Genomic DNA, 24,297 nt, shown 5'->3' on the forward strand with positions numbered 1-24,297 from the left:
ATACTGCACATCCCTTACTATGACATACTACTACATTAATCTAAAACATTTTCAATATTTCATAAGCATTAGTCATTTAATTAGCACATTTCGTGAACCCTGGTGGCCATTCTTCGAGGTCACAATTTCAAACGTGTGCATTATTTTTCTATGTTATTTGTTCTCTACATAATTCATTATTCAAAATACCTAAACACTCATTAATAATTTATAATTACGGCATCTGCTTCAGCACATTGGACAATAAAAATACTGGAATAACAAACTACACATAAGAAATGAATCCCTAGAAAACTAGAAGTCTCTAGCACCTTTCTAACCAGGGATGTAATACCAAACACTATGGGGGTGATTCTAACCCTGGCGGTCAGTGTTAAAGCGGCGGCCAACCCGCCAACAGGCTGGCGGTAAAAAAAATGGGATTCTGAGCCTGGCGGGAACCGCCAACACAGACAGCCACCTTAACACTCCGACCGCCACGGCGGTACAAACAAACAGCGCGGCGGTCACCGCCAACAGACAGGCGGCAGACAATGTACCGCCCACACTATTCCAACTCACCAATACGCCACCTTTTCCGGGGGCGGGAGCACCGCCGAAAAAAACACGGCGGAAACAGACTACGGACGGGAAAACGCTCACCACTACGCACTCCAGGAGGAAGGAGAACAGCATGGAACCCGAATTAAACATCCTACCTGCTCTCGTCTACCTTCTCATCTACCACGAGTACGAAGTCCGGCGCAGACGACAACGGTGAGTACTGCACCTACGACACACGGGAGGGGGAGGACGAAAGGTTACGGGCACACACATATGCGACCCCCCCCAACTATGTACTCACCAATGCAGAGCACCAAGTCACAGTGACACCACCCAAACACCCCTGAAAAATGCTAGGACATAATCAAATTTGGAATAAATATTTATGTACCAAAAAGCTCCAGAAATTATCGTACAACCATGAAAGATATTCACAACAAAACTAATGACATACACATCAGTGTATAACTGAAGTACCAAGTCCTGCACATCCTACGAATTCAGCATGTCCGTGGGCCAAAGTCTTGAGAAAATAAGGGCAAAGCCCACACAGGAGACCTGAGTCCTTTGGAGAGAACACTGCAGGGGCATCAGATGTAAAAACTACAGGCACCTCAGGGGGAAGGGAAGGGGGGGGCACCACAGCCACATGAGTCCACGACGCCAGATCCACGAGGAGCCACCATGCCCACTGGACCATCCTGGGGAGTGCAAAGCCACAGTCTCTCAATGTGTCTACAGTGGGTGGGCTGGCCACTGGACCATCCTGGGGAGTGCAAAGCCACAGTCTCTCAATGTCTCTACAGTGGGTGAGCTGCCCACTGGACCATCCTGGGGAGTGCAAAGCCACAGTCTCTCAATGTCTCTACAGTGGGTGGGCTGGCCACTGGACCATCCTGGGGAGTGCAAAGCCACAGTCTCTCAATGTCTCTACAGTGGGTGGGCTGCCCACTGGACCATCCTGGGGAGTGCAAAGCCACAGTCTCTCAATGTGTCTACAGTGGGTGGGCTGGCAACTGGACCATCCTGGGGAGTGCAAAGCCACAGTCTCTCAATGTCTCTACAGTGGGTGGGCTGCCCACTGGACCATCCTGGGGAGTGCAAAGCCACAGTCTCTCAATGTCTCTACAGTGGGTGGGCTGCCCACTGGACCATCCTGGGGAGTGCAAAGCCACAGTCCATCAGGTGGATGACAGTCTCCACTGGTCAAGGAGGAGGCATGGTGGGCACAGTGAACCATAAACGGTGCTTGAGACGGCGGTGCCCAGCGGAGCGGTGCTTGAGAGGAAGGGCCCAGCGGAGCGGTGCTTGAGACGGCGGTGCCCAGCGTAGCGGAGCTTGAGAGGAAGGGCCCAGCGGAGCGGTGCTTGAGACGGCGGTGCCCAGCGTAGCGGTGCTTGAGAGGAAGGGCCCAGCGGAGCGGTGCTTGAGATGGCGGTGCCCAGCGGAGCGGTGCTTGACAGGAAGGGCCCAGCGGAGCGGTGCTTGAGATGGCGGTGCCCAGCGGAGCGGTGCTTGAGAGGAAGGGCCCAGCGGAGCGATGCTGGAGACGGCGGTGCCCAGCGTAGCGGTGCTTGAGAGGAAGGGCCCAGCGGAGCGGTGCTTGAGATGAAGGGCCCAGCGGAGCGGTGCTTGAGACGGCGGTGCCCAGCGTAGCGGTGCTTGAGAGGAAGGGCCCAGCGGAGCGGTGCTTGAGACGGCGGGGCCCAGCGGAGTGGTGCTTGACAGGAAGGGCCCAGCGGAGCGGTGCTTGAGATGGCGGTGCCCAGCGGAGCGGTGCTTGAGAGGAAGGGCCCAGCGGAGCGGTGCTTGAGACGGCGGTGCCCAGCGTAGCGGTGCTTGAGAGGAAGGGCCCAGCGGAGCGGTGCTTGAGACGGCGGTGCCCAGCGGAGCGGTGCTTGAGATGAAGGGCCCAGCGGAGCGGTGCTTGAGAGGAAGGGCCCAGCGGAGCGGTGCTTGAGATGGCGGGGCCCTGTTCAGCGGTGCTCTTCTCCACGGCGGGGCCCTGTTCAGCGGTGCTCTTCTCCACGGCGGGGCCCTGTTCAGCGGTGCTCTTCTGCACCGCGGGCCCTGTTCAGCGGTGCTCTTCTCCACGGCGGGCCCTGTTCAGCGGTGCTCTTCTTCACCGCGGGCCCAGTTCAACGGTGCCTATCTCCACGGCGGGGCCCTGTTCAGCGGTGCTCTTCTTCACCGCGGGCCCAGTTCAACGGTGCCTATCTCCACGGCGGGGCCCTGTTCAGCGGTGCTCTTCTCCACGGCGGGCCCTGTTCAGCGGTGCTCTTCTGCACCGCGGGCCCTGTCCAGCGGTGCTCTTCTCCACTGCGGGCCCTGTTCAGCGGTGCTCTTCTTCACCGCGGGCCCTGTTCAGCGGTGCCTATCTCCACGGCGGGGCCCTGTTCAGCGGTGCTCTTCTGCACCGCGGGCCCTGTTCAGCGGTGCTCTACTCCACGGCGGGGCCCTGTTCAGCGGTGCTCTTCTGCACCGCGGGCCCTGTTCAGCGGGGCTCATCCAGCAGGTCAAGGGAGCCAGACCTGGCCTGGACTCCCTGCTCAGTCGCCCTCGGACCGTGACGTTTCTGGACCCTTCGGGGACGGACTCCTGGCCTCCTTAGTGTCCTCCTTCCCAGCTGGGATGTGGCATGTGGGGTCCACCTTCTCCACGCTCCTGCTGCCCTTCCGCTCCTTTGATGGGGCTCTCGGGCCCTTGCCTCCCCTAGATGGTGTGGGTGGTGAAGTGGCCGCACATTGCTCCTTGGGGGCAGCCCTGTCGGTCCTCGCACGGCGGCCCTTGTTTTTGCGGGTCCTCTTGCCGGGGGGGGGGGCTGGACGTGTCCTTGCTGCTGATCGATGTGTCACTGCTGGCAAAGGGTGGGCTCCAGAACCCAGGCACAACAGTGACACCCGAAGCTGGGCTGGTGGTGGCTGCGGTGCTCTTGGGACTGTTTGAAGATGGATGGGGGATCTCATCAGGGGGTAAGAGGTTAAGGTTAGCCAGGAAAAGTTTTTTAGGGCCAAGGTAAAGGGTAGGAGAAGTGGAGATGGAAGTGGAGGTAGAGGAGGTGGTTGTAGGAGAGTCAGGTGTGCTGTCATTGGGTGAAGGTGCTGGTGCTGTAGGCTGTCGTGAGGTGGATGGCTGTTGGGTGGGTGTCTGCCTGCGTTTGTGTGTCTTGGAAGAGGGGGTGACAGACACAGTGGGAGAGGACACAGGGGACGTGTAAATGGCAGTGGGGGTGGTGACTGCACGAGTGTGGACTGTACTGGAGGGTGAGGTGGTGATGGAAGCACTGGCTGATGTTGGGGTGCATGCAGGTGTGAGTGTAGACGTCACAGGGAGGGAGGAGGGAGACGAGGAGGAGGGGGACACAGGGGTGGCAGTGGCTGTTGGCATGTCTGCATCTGGGTGTTGCTTGGGTGAGTGTTTGTGGGATCTGTGGTGCTTGTGTTTGGATGAGCTGCTCTTGGGTGTTGAGGTGTGTGCAGGCTGGTCTGATGGTGTGGATGGGATAGGCTGAGGAACAGGAGACAGAGAAAGGCTGGAGGCAGTAAGAAGAGGGAGGCTGGAAACAGGGACAATGGCTGCCGTCAGTGCTGAGGCCAGAGCAGTGAACGCTCGTTGATGGGCAGCCTGACCTGAATGAATGCCCTCCAGGTACGCATTGCTCTGTTGCACCTCCCTTTGCACACCCTGGATGGCATTCAAAAGGGTCGTCTGCCCAACAATGAGCGTCCTTACCAGGTCAATGAGCTCCGCACTGAGGGCAGCAGGGGCAACGGGGCAGGGGCTGAGGTGCCTGGGGCGAAGGAGACGTGCGCCTTCCTGGGCGAACCGGCACGGAGCGAAGACTGAGGGGCTGCTGGGAGGGCGGGGCTGGTGCGCTGGGTGGCGGCTGTACCTGTAGAGGCGGGGGGCACGGATGTTGCCGCCACCCCTAGGGAGCTCCCATCCGAGGACGTGTCGCTTTCGCTGCTCTCACCAGCGGTCCCCGTCGTGGTGCTCCCCTCGCCCTCCGGATCACTGGTGCCCTCAGTGTCTGTTCCTGGGCCCACCGGGGCCTTGTGTCCTGCAGCTCCCTCGTGCTCCGATGCCAAATCTCCTCCGCCTGATGATGCTAATGCACACATGCACAAGAAGATGAAGAGAAAGGGTGGGGGGAGAAAAAAGAAGACCAGGTTGAGTGCATGCAATGTCAACACCGTTGGCGGAGAGGACAGACACAGGTGCCTAATGCACTAAGCCGCGCATTCGGGCTACACTACTCAGTACTACTGACTAAGACAACAGGCCAAGAGACGTCAAACGCGCACATGGGAGATGCTGGACCTTCAATGGCTGTACTTGTCACCCTACCGAGGTGGGGGCCGGGGGCACAGGGCCATGCCTAAGGGAGAGGACTACACTACAGAAAGCACCCTGGCCTAATGTCACCCACAGCCCTCCTCCCCCACCCAGACGCCTCCACTGCGCAGAAAGATAGGAGAATGTGCTGATACTCACCCCCTTGTGTCTGCTGTGATGTCTTAAAGCGCCCATCCAATTCAGGGTAGGCCACCGCCAGGATCCGGGACATCAGGGGGGTCATGGTGCGACTGGCACCCCTCCTAGGTTGGGAGGCCATCCCCAGCAGTGTTTCTGCGGTCTTCCTTGTTCCGCGGCGGATGTCCTCCCACCTCTTGCGGCAGTGGGTGCCACGTCTGTTGTGGACCCCCAAGTTCCGGACTTCCTTGGCGATGGCACGCCAAATCTCGATCTTCTGATGGGCGCTGACCTATTTGACATGTACAGGGTGGAAAGGAGGAAATCATGAATGACCTGCATGTTAGATGTGATTGGCCCCCCCACCAACTTTGCCATATGGCACATGCTCTCATCTGTCGGGCGTTGCACTCCTCATTCGCCCCCCACCCCACCAACTTACATCCACCCCAATCCACACAGGCATAGCCCATTCCATGTGCACCCGGTGTACTCACTTGTTGGTCTGGAGGACCGTAGAGTAGCGCATACTGAGGGAGGACCCCATCCACGAGCTTCTCCAACTCTTCAGACGTGAAGGCAGGGGCCCTTTCCCCAGTCGCAGCAGCCATTGTATCTTCCAGACCGAGGTCACAGGAGCACTTGCAGTATAGGTCCTCTCCTGTGGATGATCAGGTCTCGAGTGATTAAGCAGATAGAAAATGGCGGTCACGCCCGCGGCGGTGCGTACCGCGGCGGTGCGTACCGCGGCGGTGCGTACCGCGACCGCCGGCGCACTTCGTCATTGGCTCCTGAAACCCATAGGCTTCAATGTTAACCAATGCGGCTTTGCGCCGCGGTCTTCGACCGCCTACCGCCACGGTGTGCCCCGCCAGCGCATTGACCTCACATCCCATTGTCCCACTTCACAGGTCAGACAGCCGCCATTTCAAGGGCCTACATGGCTTAATTTTGACTGCGACACACAGGCCTAGGCCTTGCATTGCCACACATACACGCCTTTCAACCCATTGCCATTCTTTAACTGTGCAAGCTGTCTGTACGTACCTGTGGTTTGGCTGACTCTGTGCTCCATGTTGTCCTTCCTAGGCACCGTCCGCTGGGACTTGCGATGAGAAGGAGGAATCCTCGCGTGTACCGACCGCTGGTGGACCTGTCGTCAATGGAAGAACGCCATATATTACTTCGATACAGACTTGACCGTGCCACTATCCATGAACTGTGTGCCCAGCTGGAGCCAGCCCTGATGTCCCCCATCTGCCAACCCACGGGGTTTCCCCCTCTGGTGCAGGTTTTGTCAGTCCTCCATTTTTTGGCCAGTGGGTCATTCCAGACCACAGTGGCCATGTCATCTGGAATGTCTCAGCCTATGTTTTCTAAGATTTTGAGCAGAGTGTTGTCTGCCCTGATGAAACTCATGCGGAGCTACATCATTTTCCCAGAGGAGGGTGACTTGCCTACAGTGAAGGGTGATTTCTATGCCCTTGGACATATCCCCAACATCATTGGTGCCATTGATGGGACCCATGTGGCTTTGGTACCCCCAAAAGACGATGAGCAGGTGTACCGAAACAGAAAAAGTTATCATTCGATGAATGTCCAGGTGGTCTGTTTGGCTGACCAGTACATCTCCCATGTAAATGCCAAGTTCCCAGGGTCAGTGCATGACGCGTATGTGATGCGAAATAGCAGCATCCCCTATGTGATGGAGCAGCTACAGAGACAACGTGTGTGGCTTATAGGTGACTCTGGTTACCCCAACCTGCCGTGGCTACTGACCCCAGTGAGGAATCCCCGGACAAGGGCAGAGGAACGGTACAATGAGGCCCATGGGCGTACTAGGAGGGTGATTGAGCGAACCTTTGGCCTCCTGAAGGCCAGGTTTAGGTGCCTGCATATGACAGGTGGATCCCTAATGTACTCACCAAAGAAGGTGTGCCATATCATCGTGGCGTGCTGTATGCTTCACAACCTGGCTTTGCGACGCCAGGTGCCTTTCCTGCAGGAGGATGGTCCAGATGGTGGTGTTGTAGAAGCCGTGGAGCCTGTGGAGAGTGAAGAGAAGGAAGACTCAGAGGACGACACAGACAATAGGGACAGAGTGATACAACAGTATTTCCAGTAACACCCAGGTAAGAATCACCCACGCCATTTCACAATTGCTTCTAGCCTCCTGCATCTGTACTTTCTGTAGTTCCCACCAGATCTTTTTGGGTAATTTTTGTTTTTCCCTTCCCTTCTCAGTGCTGTATGACTCAGTGCCTGACTTCTGCTTGGTTTGCCCATGAACTACAGCGTATTGACATTGGTATGTTGTCATCACTAATTGACAGAACAGAAATTGAACAGTAATATGTAATACATTTGCTAATAATACAGTATGACTCCAAACTGATTTGTGTGCAATATGTGATTTATTTACAGGGCTAGATATTGGTACATGTGATTATAAGGGTGATGGGTGGGGGTGGAGTAATGTCCATGGCAGAGTCCAGTTCTCAGTCTCACAGGTGCATTGTCCTTTTGCCTGTGGAAGGATGGAGCAGAGGCAGTTCATGGTTGGACAGGGTGGCAATGTGGGACAGTGGGAAGAGTTCAGGGGGTATGTCCTGCTGGCGGGGGTCTTGACATCCTACTCTGTCTTTTTTTTGGATCTCAGGCTCCTCTTACGGGGTGGTTGTTCTTCAGCAGGAGGTGGGGTTCTGGTGGCCTGCCGTGGTGTTGGGGCCTCCTGTCCACTAGCGCCGGCGGAGGTGGTAGGCTGTTCCTGGTCCGGGCTAGTGACAGGGGCCCTGTGTGGTGCCACATGGTCCCGCAACGCGTCTTCTATCCTGTTGAGGGCCAGGACGATGGTCCCCATTGCGGTCCCGATGATTCTCAGCTCCTCCCTGAACCCCATGTAGCGTTCCTCCTGCTGTGCCTGGATCTCCGTGAACCTGGCCAGTACCGTCGCCATCGTCTCTTGGGAGTGGTGGTAGGCCCCCATGATGGTGGTGAGGGCCTCTTGGAGAGTGGGTTCCCTGGGCCTCTCCTCCCCCCCCTGTCGCACAGCAGCCCTCCGAGCTGCCCGGTTTCCCCCGGCCTCTGTCTCCTGGACGGTGTGCCCGCTCCCACTGCCCCCAGGTCCCTGTTGTTGTTGGGGTGTTGGGTTAGCCTGGGTGCCCTGTAGTGGCAGACACACCGCTGATTGACGTGTCCTAGAGACAGAGGCATGGGCCCGCTGGGTGGGAGCTGTGCTGGTGTTGGCAGAGGGGGTCGGGTCTGGTGTGGCCTGTGTCTGGGTGAGGGGAACCGACTGCCCAGAGGTCCCCGATGGTCCGGGCTGGTCATCAGGTTCAGTGTCGACAGAGCTGCTGTCCTCACTGTGGGCCTGTTCCGGGGGTGGGATGGACATTTCTGGACCCTCCTGGCTGGTGTTTTGGCGTTCGGGTCCTGCATGGGGTAAGAGAGTTTGGTTATTGTTTCTGTGTGTGCAATAGCGTGCGTGTTATGGGTGCCCTCGTCCCCCAGTGCAGGCATTCCCTTGAGGGAGGTGTTGTGAGGGTAGTTAGTGGGGTGGAGGGGGGTAAGTGCAGTGGTCATGCTTGGGTGATGGGTGTCCATGGATTGTGTTGGCATGCAGGAGTTGGTGTTGGGATGGGTGGGTTGTGCTGGTGAGACATTGTCAGGGAGGATGTGTGCTGGGGTGTTGGGGGTGAGGGTGGGGGTGTGGGTTGGCATGCTGGTGGGGTGGGGGGGATCTAGTAGTTGAGATTGGACTTACCAGAGTCCATTCCTCCGGCTACTCCTGCGAGGCCCTGAGGATGCAGGATGTTGAAGACCTCTTGCTCCCATGATGTAAATTCGGGAGGGGTGGGTGGGGGTCCGCCGCCAGTCTTCTGGACCGCGATGTTGTGCCTGGAGACCATCGATCGGACCTTCCCCCGTAGGTCGTTCCATTGTTTGCGGATGTCCTCCCTATTCCTGGGATGCTGTCCCACCGCGTTGACCCTGTCCACGATCCGCTGCCATAGCTCCGCCTTCCTAGCTATACTGGTGTGCTGCACCTGTGAGCCGAAGAGCTGGGGTTCCACTCTTAGGATTTCCTCCACCATGACCCGGAGTTCTTGGTCCGAAAAGCGTGGGTGCCTTTGGGGTGCCATGGGGTGGTGTGGGTGAGGTGTGGGGTGGTGTATGTGATGATGAGTATGTTGGTGTGTGGTGCTTTGTGCTACTATGTGGTGTGTGTGATGGTGTAGTGTGCCTCAGTGTGTATTGCTATGGATTGTCTGCTGTGTCTCTCTCTCCTTCTCTCAGTAATTGTGGTCGTAGGGGTTTGTGGGTGATGTGGGGGTGTGTTTTATAGTTGATTGATTTTGTGGGAGTGGGTTGTGTATGTGTATCAGGTGTGTGTATTTGTAATTGTCCAATGTGCCTGTGTTTTGGTGCTGTGTGTGTATTTTGACCGCGGCGGTGTGTACCGCTGTAGTGCTTTCCTCTTAGCTAGTTTCTAAGCACTAACATAACACAACAGAAATGCACTTCTGAGGTCAAAGAAGACTTTTATTGTTGTTAATTCTTCCCCAACCACAATATTTTATGTATGACGAATTAGTAGCTTTCAAGTCCGCGTTAATCAAACAAAATATATCAGTTTGCAATATACACAGCAGGTTATATTTCTAAGATATTGAATGCAAAGCAAAACAAATACTTCACCGTGTGGGAACTATTCACAGCTTCATCTTTCTAAGGTCTGCAAGCTGAGGACCCCTGTCAGCCGCGAGAAAGAGAGATTCATCTACCCACACGGGATTGCTGGCAGCTGGCGCCAAGCTCCAGCACGAGGTCTGGCAGATTCGAATCTGACTCTCTGCAGCCTGTTACATTCGTTACAAAGGTGTGCCCCCTCCTCTCAGACCTGGGAAACTGAGCAAGCCTTTTGGAGACTGGCCAGGTCTCCAAGACTACTCCTGTTCCCAAGCTCAAGCGAAGAGAAAACAACACCCATGTACTCTCTCTTATCATGTCTAGTCTACTGTGAGAAAAACATCTTGGTTCTCTGGTGCAAAGACACAGCTTGGAAAAATACAGCTTGGATTCTCAACTGCAATGTCTAACTCCACGTTAAAGGCAATGGGCAGCTAACCTAGATATCAAATGCAATGTCATGTTAAAGGCAATAGGCAGCTAACCTAAATATCAAATGCAATGTCTAGTGTCATGTCAAAGCCAATAGGCATCTAAGCTGAATACAAAATGCAATGTATAATATCATGTCAAAGCCCATAGGCAGCTGAGCTGAATATAAAATGCAATGTATAATATCATGTCAAAGCCAATAGGCAGCTGAGCTGAATACAAAATGTAATATATGATATCATGTCAAAGCCAATAGGCAGAATATCTAATAGCATGTCAAAGTCAATAGGCAGCTAAACTGAATACATCATGTCAAAGTCAATAGGAATGCAATGTCAAAGCCAATAGGCGGCTAGACTGGATACAGCATGTCAAAGCCAATAGGCAGAATACAGAATGTAATGGCTAATGCAATGTCAAAGCCCATAGGCGGCTCAACTGAATACAGAACATACCATGTGCTACTGGTGAACATTGAGCAACTAATATGCGCAGTGGTGAAACACAAAGTCATTGGTCAAAACAAACTCCATCAAATAGCAGTACATTCCGCCCTTTGACCAATGAATTTTTGTTTCACATATCTCTTGTTTCAAACAAAAAAAAATATATATATATCAGATCAAAGCAATCCCTGTAAAGCAATAGAAGTGAATTAACACATTGATTTCATAACCTTTCACATCAGATACATCTACATAAAAAAGACTGGGCAATTTGTACTCTGAATGAGTCTCTAATTCAACAGTGTTAGCAATTTGATGTGGCATGAGTTCTGCTCATGTAAAGAAGCACGGTCCACCTGAAAGGTTTGCTGGAAGATAAGCAAAAGTCAGAGTTCCATACGAGAGGGGGAAAAAAAAAAACACAGCTTAGTTCCATTGGAAGAATGCAATCAAACAAGTTGAACTTGAACTGAAGGCGCAGTTTGCGCAAAATGGATCCATGGTGCTGGCACTTTACTCAGCCAGGTTCAGGTTGGGGATTCGGTCCCTTCCCCGACCCCACACGCACACACCGGAAGGGGGACCACACAGCACACTCAGGGACAGTGGCGAAACGTGGTAGGATCTGCAAAAGAAACAAGTATGACTTTTCTTGCAAATAAAATTTTTCATTTAAACTGCACCCATCCTCTTTCTTTCCCTGTTTTATAATCAGCAGGACGTTTTTGAGGCCCTTTGTTATATTTTCTGCAGGTTCTGGAGGATCACTTGGGGCTTCAGCCCACACATCAGCACTGAGGTTTTTATCTGCTGCGCCACAGCTTCCCTTTTCTTGCAGTGTCAGAAGGGCTGGGGCAGACTCATTCTTTACCAAACCTCCATTCACTGCACTTTTGTCAATTTGGGCCATTCTGTCTCCAATTTGTATGAATGAATCAGATTCTTTTCTAGGTATCAGCATAATTTCGATTTTTCCTTGGTAATTTGCAGCAATCACTCTCCCTAAAACCTGATCACTTTCCCATTTCTGTTCTGGTAACTTTCCTCTCCCCAACTGCTCTGTGACTGCTTGCATGACAGATTGCTTTTGTGCGTGCTGCACAGTTTTTATCAAATCTAGGGGAATGTGCATCTCTCTCATCTCTGCCCACCTGTAAGTGGCTTTTTCTCTCAGCTGTTCACATTTCTGGGGCACCCACTTAGCCATCCCCACTAAGGCAGAATTCTGGGTGAACACTTCTCTCTCTGAATTTTTCTCATTAACATCTGCAAGGTAATTGAACCAGTTAGGTACAAGCCATGTGGCTAACCAAAAATCAGCGTAAAAATGACACATCTCACGTAGCTCTTGCTTTAAAATCTGACACACATTATACAACGCTGTTCCTTCTACTGTGCCAGAAAACAACATTTCAGTCAATGAATCATTAGTAAAACAAACATGCTTTTTATCTTCAGTGGACACGAATTCAAATGGTGCACACAATTTCATTGCTAACTCTTTTACCTGTGGTACTCTAGCCCTGTCTTGCAAGTACCAGATCCATTGTATGATTCTAGCTAGGGGCACTATTTTCTTTCCTTGTTCTTGAGTTACATGTACATAAGTATTTCCTTCTTGCACTGCGCAGAAACCTGAAGTCTGCATTATTTCATTTGCCAAATCACAAGCGCGCAGCTGCATATAATTTTTCACAGTGACCATATACAAAAGTGTTAGCATTTCTCTCAAATGAGGGCTATTCTTTTTCCAAAAATCAAACAAGCTAATGAAAGTCGGCTCTTGCTCTAAAATCTTTCGTTTTACTTGTGCATTTTGCAACGGTAACTCGTAAATCACATTCTGGTCTCTCTCGTCCCTGTTATCAGTTAAGGAATGCATTTTGTCTGCCAAAAACCCTGGCTCACACGAAAACTCAGTGCAGCTCGGAGCTGTCTTAACCCCCTCATTACTGGAATGGGACAAGAAAGATTCTTCAAAAACAGCCCTTTTATAACTTTCAGTCGGGCTAATTTGCTCACGTAAATTCCTATTTTCATGTTCCAACTGCCTACATTTCTCCTGCATTTCTCTGTAAGCAGATAAAGGTATCCAGACCTTTCTGTCATCATTACTTCCAAAACACACGTTTTCTACACATGCATTTTCTTCTGTAATTCCCCAAACAGAAAACAATTCACAGTTTTTCTTAGCACCATCAGGCAGTTTAACAACACATGACATGGTCTGCCGTGCTACTGTGATTCTCCAAACAACAAACAATTCACAGTTTTTCGTAGCACCATCAGGCAGTTTAACAACACATGACATGGTCTGCCGTGCTACTGTGATTCTCCAAACAGAAAACAATTTCTGTAATTCTCCAAACAACAAAAAACAATTACACTTTTAAAGTGTGCACTTAGAAATCTACTAACTCGTCAAACCCCTTCTTAATCACCTCTTAATGACCGACCCCACTTCTGGTACCAATTGTAGTGCTTTCCTCTTAGCTAGTTTCTAAGCACTAACATAACACAACAGAAATGCACTTCTGAGGTCAAAGAAGACTTTTATTGTTGTTAATTCTTCCCCAACCACAATATTTTATGTATGACGAATTAGTAGCTTTCAAGTCCGCGTTAATCAAACAAAATATATCAGTTTGCAATATACACAGCAGGTTATATTTATAAGATATTGAATGCAAAGCAAAACAAATACTTCACCGTGTGGGAACTATTCACAGCTTCATCTTTCTAAGGTCTGCAAGCTGAGGACCCCTGTCAGCCGCGAGAAAGAGAGATTCATCTACCCACACGGGATTGCTGGCAGCTGGCGCCAAGCTCCAGCACGAGGTCCGGCAGATTCGAATCTGACTCTCTGCAGCCTGTTACATTCGTTACAAAGGTGTGCCCCCTCCTCTCAGACCTGGGAAACTGAGCAAGCCTTTTGGAGACTGGCCAGGTCTCCAAGACTACTCCTGTTCCCAAGCTCAAGCGAAGAGAAAACAACACCCATGTACTCTCTCTTATCATGTCTAGTCTACTGTGAGAAAAACATCTTGGTTCTCTGGTGCAAAGACACAGCTTGGAAAAATACAGCTTGGATTCTCAACTGCAATGTCTAACTCCACGTTAAAGGCAATGGGCAGCTAACCTAGATATCAAATGCAATGTCATGTTAAAGGCAATAGGCAGCTAACCTAAATATCAAATGCAATGTCTAGTGTCATGTCAAAGCCAATAGGCATCTAAGCTGAATACAAAATGCAATGTATAATATCATGTCAAAGCCCATAGACAGCTGAGCTGAATATAAAATGCAATGTATAATATCATGTCAAAGCCAATAGGCAGCTGAGCTGAATACAAAATGTAATATATGATATCATGTCAAAGCCAATAGGCAGCGGAGCTGAATACAAAATGTAATATATGATATCATGTCAAAGCCAATAGGCAGAATATCTAATAGCATGTCAAAGTCAATAGGCAGCTAAACTGAATACATCATGTCAAAGTCAATAGGAATGCAATGTCAAAGCCAATAGGCGGCTAGACTGGATACAGCATGTCAAAGCCAATAGGCAGAATACAGAATGTAATGGCTAATGCAATGTCAAAGCCCATAGGCGGCTCAACTGAATACAGAACATACCATGTGCTACTGGTGAACATTGAGCAACTAATATGCGCAGTGGTGAAACACAAAGTCATTGGTCAAAACAAACTCCATCAAATAGCAGTACAACCGCCAATGGAATACCGCGTTGGAAAGCCCGCCGCGTTGATTCGTGGGTCGTAATGGCATGGGCGTTTTTCTGTTGGCGTGACGGTGGAGGTTTGGTCATCTCCAGTTTATCGCTGCCCGCTGATGTGGCGGGCTGCAGTGGAGGTCGGATTTTTGGAGGTTTGGCCGTTGTGGGTCAGAATGACTGTGGCGGCTTTCCGCGGCCGCGGCGGTGTTATGGCGGTCTTCTGACCGGCGGTAAGCGCCTTTTACCGCCGAGGTCAGAATGACCCCCTATATATGTATATCCCATGTCTTTATCATTATCTTTATTCGATCTTTCAAAAACTATCATATAAGAACATCAATAAAAACATAGTCACTTCCCGACACATTTAAAAAATATAGATTCATCATTAAAAAAAATCAACAATAGGATAAATTAAAAACAACAACAGAAGGCACCCTCAACCCAACCAGGCTGGGAATAATAGATGGTCAGAGGCAGGGACCTAAAACATCGTATTGGTCTTAAATGTCTTCCAGAAGGCTTGAGGATCTTTGCATTTACAAGAAACAACCAACTCCTCCCAAACCTCCCTTGTAATTCAGTTTTCCTTTTTTCAGCACCCTTTAATATATACTTCTACATGATGCTACCTCAATTTTATTTCTGGGTACAGGCTTTAAGACAACAAAATGATTATTACTGGCAAGTAGACCATGGGGAGCTACTGCTTAGCTTTCTAAGAGGTTTCATCAGTAATTTCTTCATATACCTCAACCGGATTACGTATGCCTCTGTGATTTCAAGGTATATATTCTTGTGTTATTTGAAGTGTCTAAGATGATATTGACCAGCTTCCTTGAGGCAAAAAAATATTCAATAGTCGTGCTTCAGACCCTACTAATAAAGATTGGGACGGAAGATGAAAGAGAACCTGCAAGATCAATATCTAATGTCTAATATCCAACGTAAAGTGTTCATGAAAACACACATTTTGAACATTTTATGCAATTATCCCTTTGAAGGATTGGGAAACAGGAGAAGTAAGTTTCAGCAACTCAGTGCAGCACTTCAAAGCATAGGAGATGACCTTGCTATACTTCAAAGGGAAAATGCATGAATATAGTTTGCACTGCTGTGATTTTGGCTTCAGTTACAGGTACATAAATGTGAATTGTTCTGAGTCGCTTTCCACAAAATCCCCTGAATATTTCAGTCTGTCAGTCAACTCTCAGTCTTAGCTTCCAAAATCTTATTTGCTCCCTCAATGTGACCTAAACACTCCACTAAAGGGGCTAAACAGTGCTCAATCACACATTTCCATTTCACAAATATGGTGTCCCAACACAAACTGCCCCCATCAAAACTCTTGCCCTGAATGGGACTGTTGGGGCTGTTAGAATTGTTACACACAAAGGTGGGTTTCAGGGACCTGCCTCTTCTTTTCTTGTGCTTTGCCTGAGGACCAGTATCACTCCTTTGAGATGAATCCACATCCATAATCTCCACAGTCTCCAGAGACTCCTGTTTAGATACATGATGCATGTTCGACGGTTACACACCCTGCTAAGACTCTTTCCAAACTCACCAGATGTGGCTGGCAACTGACTCTTGCTATCCATAGACAACTGTCTCTCCACCAGGCCTATTTCTTTGGAGATTAAGCCCACTGCTTTAGCCACAAAATAGCCAGAGGAGGAACTCCTCGGTTCCGAGGTGGTTTGAGAGCTACAAACTTTCAGCTTTCTCATTCCTTCTTTTTTGCTTTCTTTTTGCCTGTTGAGAGTCTTAGGGCCTGATTATGAGTTTGGCAGATGAGATGACCCGTCCGCTGAACTTCCAAGTGGGAGATTACTGTCATACTGGCTACCTCCCCACCGGGCCAATTACGACTTTCTCACCAAGGTTTCCACCCATAAGCCCAGCAGGAAAGTGGTGGCAGCATTGTAGCTGGCTCATAATCAAGCCGGCAGCAATTCTGCCACCTGCAGGATGCACCATCACCCTTGCAATGTCCACTGTCTGCACACTAGACAGTCAGCTTTGCGAGGGTACTGGGCAGGGGGCAGTGCAGGGGCCCCTCTGTGGCTCTCTGCACCAGTTCTCCAACAGCCTTCTCATTACGGTGATGCTGCATTAAAAGGCTGATGGAGAACCAGGTTGTAATCAACCTGGCTGCATTGCATGCAGCGCCACCCTGGCTGATTGGGACCTGCACCCACCGTCAACCCATCATGATCATCGATCCCAGCAGAGTCGCCGAAACCCTGATGGTCCGACCCACAGGGCCTTATGTGGCATTCGGACCTTCACAGCAACGGTGGTCCTGACCCCACTGCGAGTCTGGTGGTCTAGTGACCGCCAAATTCTTAATCAGGCCCTTAGTGTACAAAGGGTCTCATGTTTAGGGGCCTCAACTCTCTTGAATCATCCAGTACCATTGAATACTAACTAAAGTGTATCTGAACGACATAAGACATTGTGGTCAGGAGTCAACACTGATGAGGAACAAAGGAAGCTACTGATTTGCCTAAAATTGAATGTCTCTTAAGTCAACATGCCTTTATTAAAGCCTTGTCTAAATCAGATGACTTTTATTAGGTACTGATTGGTAATGAGTGGAATTTTCAAACACTGTAGGAGGCTGAGCCTGATTCAAGAGTACCTGTTCAATCACTCAAAAATATGATCTATGATAAATATTGTGTAGAAAAAAAGAAACTACCACTTACTTACTTCATCTACCTCCAGCGCAAAGACCGTTCCCCCATACTTGTACTTGTGTGAATAATAACACTTTCAATTAATATATCAATGAAAATACATTAAAATGAATTAAAAACAATATTTCTAACAACTACATTACTGGAAACAATATTAAAAACATCAATAGTCTTCAAAATGATAATACTTACCTCAAAAACCCATATTCTTGTCAGTGATATTTGTGCATCATGATATCTGTGTCACAATATTTAATTTCTGATATTTATGTTTCCTGATATTTTAAACTCCATATTTTGTCTAAACATCAATATGGTTCAGGGTCCTGTTTATAGAGAATTGGAAATCATGACCACACAATTCCAGTAGCATGGATGGCCACAGGTTTAGGGGCACTGGCAATGACTACAGGAATCAGCAAGGGCAAAGCACAAACTGTTTGCAGTAGAAAGATGTGTTCAATAGTTTTGGACTCAGGGAAACCTCTTTGGCTTTCTTTCCTGATCCGGACACTCAGAGGTGAAGTCAAAAAAAAGCTGAAGACTTTTGGAAGCCACTAATATACAAACATATGCTTTCTGCTGAACAGGTGGGTCAGGAATGAAGCAGTGTCACCCTCATTGTTGTGAAAGACAAGTCACATTCTAGGCCCCAATAGCAATACGCGCTAGAAAGCCAAGATGAGTAGTTACTTATAACCAATTGTCTGGGGTCACACATATTTGGATCACAGCTTCCTCAGACCTATCAGTCAACTGGCCCCTACAGTTCAGTAATAGGTGGGCCCTCCTCCTGAAAGAGGGAGCCAATAGAATTCTCCATTTACAAGCAGACCCTTCTATCAGTTGTGGGATCCTCAAGAATTAGGGCCATGATTTAGTCCTGACCTACATGGGAAATAGCAACTAGCAAAGATCAATCCATAGACTGCAGTTTTCAGCTGTATTTGTTTACAAATCTTCCTTGGAATTGAAATAGTCTGAAACACTGTAGTGGTCTGGGTGGCCAGTACATATAGTCAATCATGACCAAATAGGTTTCCTGCAATCTTTGTATCTTAGGGAGCTCCACTGCATGATTATGCCCCCCAACTTCCTCTTGCCCAGTTTGAACTCATCTAGGCAATATGATTCTCAGTCCCAAATATGGGGCCAAATTAATCAGAGATGCCCAATGAAACATGAGTGTTGGAGGGATTTGTATCACTCTGGTTGAGGAATTGGAGCTTCTTCAAAGGCTAAAGGGAAAACTTTCCCATCTATAAGAACCCCTATCTCGTAGAAGGAAAGGATCATGATGAATAGTTTATTGTACAGATAATAAAATCCCATACAATTGAAGCAAAATAAGAAACAATCAATAATACATTTGCAATTAGACTTTAAATACATACTGAAACACTCAATAATTTATACACGCAAACCATTGTATAAAGAATTCCCACAATGGTATTGTAAAACCTACAATTAAAATATAATCGGACCGCCACAAAGCAGAACCCCACGTGATACATACTAAATAGGTGGGCTGACAGTGCTTATGCCCTAAAGTGCTTAAGTGCATTAAATGATCTTAAGTTAGCTACCAATAAAGATCGAAACCCATGGTGCAAAGTTGAAGCTCAACAACTTGACAAAGTTGATACAAACCCAAATGTGGCAAGAATAGGTGAACATTTCAAACATAATTATCCACTGCTCACAGTGCCCCTAAGTTTTGTCTGAGCACTTTTAATAAATTTAGTCATTCAACATTGAGTACACAGGATCCAAAGACATAACAATGGCCTGGCGACAGCAGGGGATCCCTAGTTCAATCCACTTATTCAAAAGCAGAGATCTACGCTCCTTGAGCAGGGCTGGACTCAAACAAACCACATGTTCAATTGTTTCTTCCCCACAGCCACAACACCACTGCACATCACCCCCTCCTCTGGAGTTAACCTCCATGCGGGTAGATGTTTCAGAAAACCCCAATGGCCTATCCTTGAGGCCATAAATGCCTCTGTCAGACGAAACCCGCAGGAGCAAGAAAGATAGCTAGCTGGCTTAAATGAATTAATTACCACCCAGGCTTGCTTACATTTGGCAAGGAGAGTGTAATTCAAGTGGTACAAGTGTAACTGTGTAATCTGTTTGACACCCAGTTTGAAAAGAGAATGGGGGGTTGCTTGCCCAGAGGTCATTGGCATTCAGGCAAAAAGTGCAAATGAGACCCCTTAATTTTTGACGCACTAAATTCCAGCCACAGAACTGCCTCCAAACAATCTTCCTTGGCCCGACGTAGCTTTTGACAAAGCTTCAAGAAGGCGCCAGCACCTACTACCTGGTGATCCAAAAGCCCAAATTCCAACCACACCTGCGCCGGAGAAGCAAGATGCAGTACATGGAAAACTCTCTTGTAGATCTTATTAACCATCCTATTTAACAAACAAGAGCCTTTACCCAGCATTTCCTGACCACAATACAATAATCTTTGCTCCCATAACTTCCAATAGGGGGAGGAAATTCAGCCCCTTTAGAACTTTAGATAGTTCAGAAAAGGCCACCTGCAGAGCCACAGCTTTAATTTCAAGCTCCTTCCTGTGCTTAACAAAACCCCCCTTAGAATCAGAATGCACCACTAGATATTTATAAGACTGGTCTGAAATGAGTTTACTACTCTTGTAGTACCAACTCATTCCCAAATACTTTTTTCTACCCAAGGAGACCACTTTGGATTTGAGCAGGTTAAATTCTAATTGATTCAGAAGCGTATAAGATACAAGTTGGTTAAGCAGTCGTTGAAGGCTAATCTTGGTATAACTGAACATTGCCAGATCATCAGCATAGAGCAAGTGGCTGAGCCTAAGACCAACCGTCTTGGGGGGGTGAGAATTAACAGCATTGAGAGCCGATGACAAATCAGCAATGAACAGATTGAAAAGCAGGGGCACAAGAATGCAACCCTGTTTCACACCACGACAAGTGGAAATTTTCCTGGAAAGAGAACAACTATCACCTAATTTAATACAGACCCAGGTATTCGAATGTAGTTCCATAATGGCACCCAAAAGCACTGATGGAATTCCCCAGTTTTGTAATTTAGCCCACAGGGCAATCAGATGTTGCCTTAAAATCAACAAAACAGCAATGCAACAGAGAGCCTGATAGGACTGACCTGTCCATCAGAATAGAAAGGGCTAATAAGTTCATAGATGTTCCTTAAGCAGCGGAGAACCCTATTTGAACAATAGGGATTAGTTCCTTCGATTAAGCCCAGGCACGAAGATCTTGCAACAGAAGACTGGCATAAAACGTGGCCTTGTTGTCAAGCAAAGCTATCATCCTAAAATTAGCTGGATCCGACCTTGAACCGCTTTTATATAGCAGGTGAAGTATGGCACCACGCTCAGGAATTCTTGAAGTCAAAAGACAATACTCGAACAGATGTGGAAGAGGAACTGCCCAAAAAGACGAGGCCTGTTTGAATAGCATCTGTGGAAGACCATTGGGACCTGGGGCTCCATCTCGCTTTGCCCTAAAAATTACATGAAGGAGACAAGATTGTAAAAGGGTCTTCTTTTCAGGAGGGGGAAACACGAACACTATGGGCAGGGAACAAGGCTTGACCAGAACATCTGTGGTGGAGTAAGCCCCCTCACTCAACAATTTTCCATCATGCTCGCTTGCAGAGAAATGTCTAATCAAGTAGGAGATCCAAACCTCTTCTGAAATATTGACAATACCAAGACCCCTTTGATTATTTCGTAAATTATTAATGAGGGGCCAAATTTTATTAGAATTTGGATCCTTACCCGCACTTATGATTTTAGGCCAAAGCTGATTAAAATGGCTCTCATGATTATCATAGATAGCCTTCCTGTAGTCTTTCCTCAGTTCCTTATATCTGATTAGTAGACACTCAGAGTCAGGGCTCTTCCTAATTGCCATTGCTAATCTGTTACGCGCTTTCTTTAAACTCCGAGATTCTCTAGAAATAGCAAAGGGCAGAGATGAGGTGCAATTACGAGTGGGTTGATGAAACCTTGACCATAAGAAAGAATGTATCCCATAACTTAATTAGGGATGTACAAAAAAATTATTAAGAATCAAGGCAATTAACACATTCAGCCATTACTGTACCACTAATAGAAAGGTTCTATTTTATACGCTTTAATGACTCCGAACAAACGCCCCAACCCACAACCCGCATGACATCATGGAAATTAAAACTAGATTTTATAGTTACGATTTGGGGACGATGATCACTCTCACTCCAGAAGGAAATCAAAAACTTCTCAATGAGGGGAAACAATTCCATGTTACAAATGGTATAGTCCAAATAAGAGTAGGATCGTCCGTCCGATCTCGTCCAGCAAGGAAGAGCATCATCGTACGAACGGACATTCAAAACTTTGAAACCCATACTATTTAAATGCATTACTACGTACTCTCCCAAAAGACAGTGCGGGCAAACCCTGGAGCCTCAGTTGTTCAGGAACTAACTGACGGTTACACAGATTAGGCCCGTCAGGAGCCTTTGCAGTGTCCTGAAACAAATTTGGATCAAAATCTCCAGTTATAAGGTAATCAGCACTCAGATATTCCCCAGCTAGATCACTAAAAATCTGCATTTGTCAGGACAGTCTACCCCTTTTTTCTTTTGTTCCAGGAGCGATATAGACATTAATAACTATGAGAGTTTGCTGTGAGCTCCAGTTCCTAATCACAATCCCCCAAATCCAATTGTTATCCCCAGAGGCGAAATACACCTTTTTAGTTTGACAGTGCATAAATGGCCAACCCGCCATTAGCACGGTTATTCTTACTCTTTCTATGGGTGGGTTTCCATATTTCTAAATACCCCGACAGCGGGCAGCTGATCTCGGTCCATGTTTCCTGGAGGGTGATTATATCATAACTGTTTAAAAAAGGTATTAAATCAACCAAATCAAGTGTATGCACAACCCCCTTAATGTTTCACGAGCACAAGGACAAATGTTCAAACATTGGCACTAAGGCCCCCATCTGCAACTGGTCATTGGGGTTGCACATGCAAAAGAGCAGAGGGCAACCAATCCTAATTGATCCCCCGCTGGCAGCCGGCACCTGTACTACTAGTGCCTTTAATGGTAGTGGTACTGCCCTGAGCACCTTTCAGAATTGAAAATGGCTTTGATGCTATAGGAACCATTACATTTTGGGATTCAGGTAACAGCACAGGGTAGCCCGACTCCTTATAAGGAATAATTATAACACCCCAAGAGTGGAATATCTTTCTTGGCAAGAATGGACTGAGCTACAGGGGTGGAGATCAATGAGACCAAGGTAGATTCCCCACCTTGAGACCCCCTTGGGGCAAGAATTCAATAGAGGCAATATCAGTAGATCCAATATTACTCATTTCTGAGATGGCCTTGAAGAGTCGTAAGATGTTCCCTCTGTTCAAAATATTGTGGGCGCCCCTTGAGCGATATTCTGGTGTAAACACAAGTTTAGAAGTTACACACTTCGATGATGCCTTTGAGGGGCACAAAGTGGGCCTGTGATGTAACTGTTCCACTATATTGAACCAGCCTAGAGGGACCCCTCTCCTTGAGCCCGGGGTGTCAATGGAAGAAACTTGGTGGCATGATGGCAGGACTGAGACTGGCTCCAAAGACTATCAGAAGGCAACTTGAAGGAAATATAGGGTCCTGATCCTATGCCCTCATCATCGGTAATTTCATGGACTGCTTTGGGGTTTGACAAGGTTACTGCAATACTGATAGGCCTCCCACTCTCTATGCTTGTGGCAGTGGGATCAGCCAAACTGCCAATTTTGCCTTCCATAGCGGGAATCAAAGGTTCCTAGGGGGGTATTTCGGTTTCCTGCAAAATAGTACTAACCGAAGGGCCCTTCATAGGCTCACTAGATGTTAAACATCCACCCTGTATGACCATAAAAGAATTAGTCCATGGAATCACATTGGAGACCTCCTGCGACTGCTGCACATCGAGTCAGACCGACGATTGAACATTATTTGGGGACCCTAGGGGAGGTAGGCTCCACCTTTTGTTCCATTGTTTCCAGAGCCTTTTATTTCCCTCTTACTCAACGGTTGCTGAACTCCATGATCAGCTCCTGGAGGCAATGAATGTAATGAATCAGTTTGTGGCACAGTGCAAGAATAATGTGAGAGAACTGGCTCCATAGGATCGAGTCCAAGCATATGAGAGTTCTTCTAAACACGGTTGGCCAAAGTATCGTGCTCCAAGACTGCAGTAACAGCAGGCCGGGGTGAATTGGTAATTGTTATACTCTTTGCTGGGAAAAAATAGTAGTCCAATGTTTTTAGTTTAGTTGGTTTCCGAGCTGGATCAGGATGGGACCTCAGATTCAGCAAGGATGCCAGAGCCACTGGTTCTGCGGAAAGCCTCTTAATTTCAGTTAAAACAGAACTCAAAAAGGTAGGCAGAGATGATCAACTTTCAATAATTAGAGAACAACAGCTGGTTGCTTGAACTAAGTTGGAGCTTGTTTGGGCTCTAGTAATTAACTGATTTAAATGTTATATTTTATGATCAATCCCAGCTCCGTATGTGGCCAATGTATTCAACAAATCAACTTGGACAACCACCTTATCAGAGTGATAGTTCAAGGCCAGCACAGTGGATTGAAGAGTTTGCAGAAGCTGTGGCCAAGCAGAATCCCTTACAGCAGTCTTAGAGTTGAGCACAGAATTAGATTTCACCTCAGCACCACCCGTAATTTCAGATTGAAGACAGGAAAGGTCTAAAAGCAATTGGTCATTGAGCACACACTTGTTGAACTTAATTTGAGAGCTGGTGTTACCGGCCCCTCTAGATGACCTTGTGGGTAGTCTAGGCTGAATACTGCCAGTTGGACTACAGGTCCATTGTGCTGCTGGGGGCTAGTTAAAGGGGTGATACTGCAATCCTGCAGACGGTCTTGACTGCTTTTGACCTGCCCATCCTGCTGATAAGAAGCTGCTAGGGAAGCAACTGACTGCCATCAAAGGAGTGGTCATTTGAGATAATAATTGGAGAAAGCTCATGCTTCGGTGGGATCGCAGCCATATCGCCCTCCTGTGATGCTGATGGACTCACTTTTTCTTGAGAGGCTAAGTGAGTAAAAACAAAGGCTCCTACCTCAGTGGGGATTGATGAACATTGAGAGTTCGCAAAGGTAACTGGAAAAGCAGGACAATGAATTACTGCAGTGGTTGTCAATGGTCCAAAGGCAGTAGGTGAGGCCTCCATAACTACAGATGCCAAGGTTTCACCCAG

This window comes from Pleurodeles waltl, chromosome 8, assembly GCF_031143425.1.
Source record: "Pleurodeles waltl isolate 20211129_DDA chromosome 8, aPleWal1.hap1.20221129, whole genome shotgun sequence".
NCBI lineage: Eukaryota > Metazoa > Chordata > Amphibia > Caudata > Salamandridae > Pleurodeles > Pleurodeles waltl.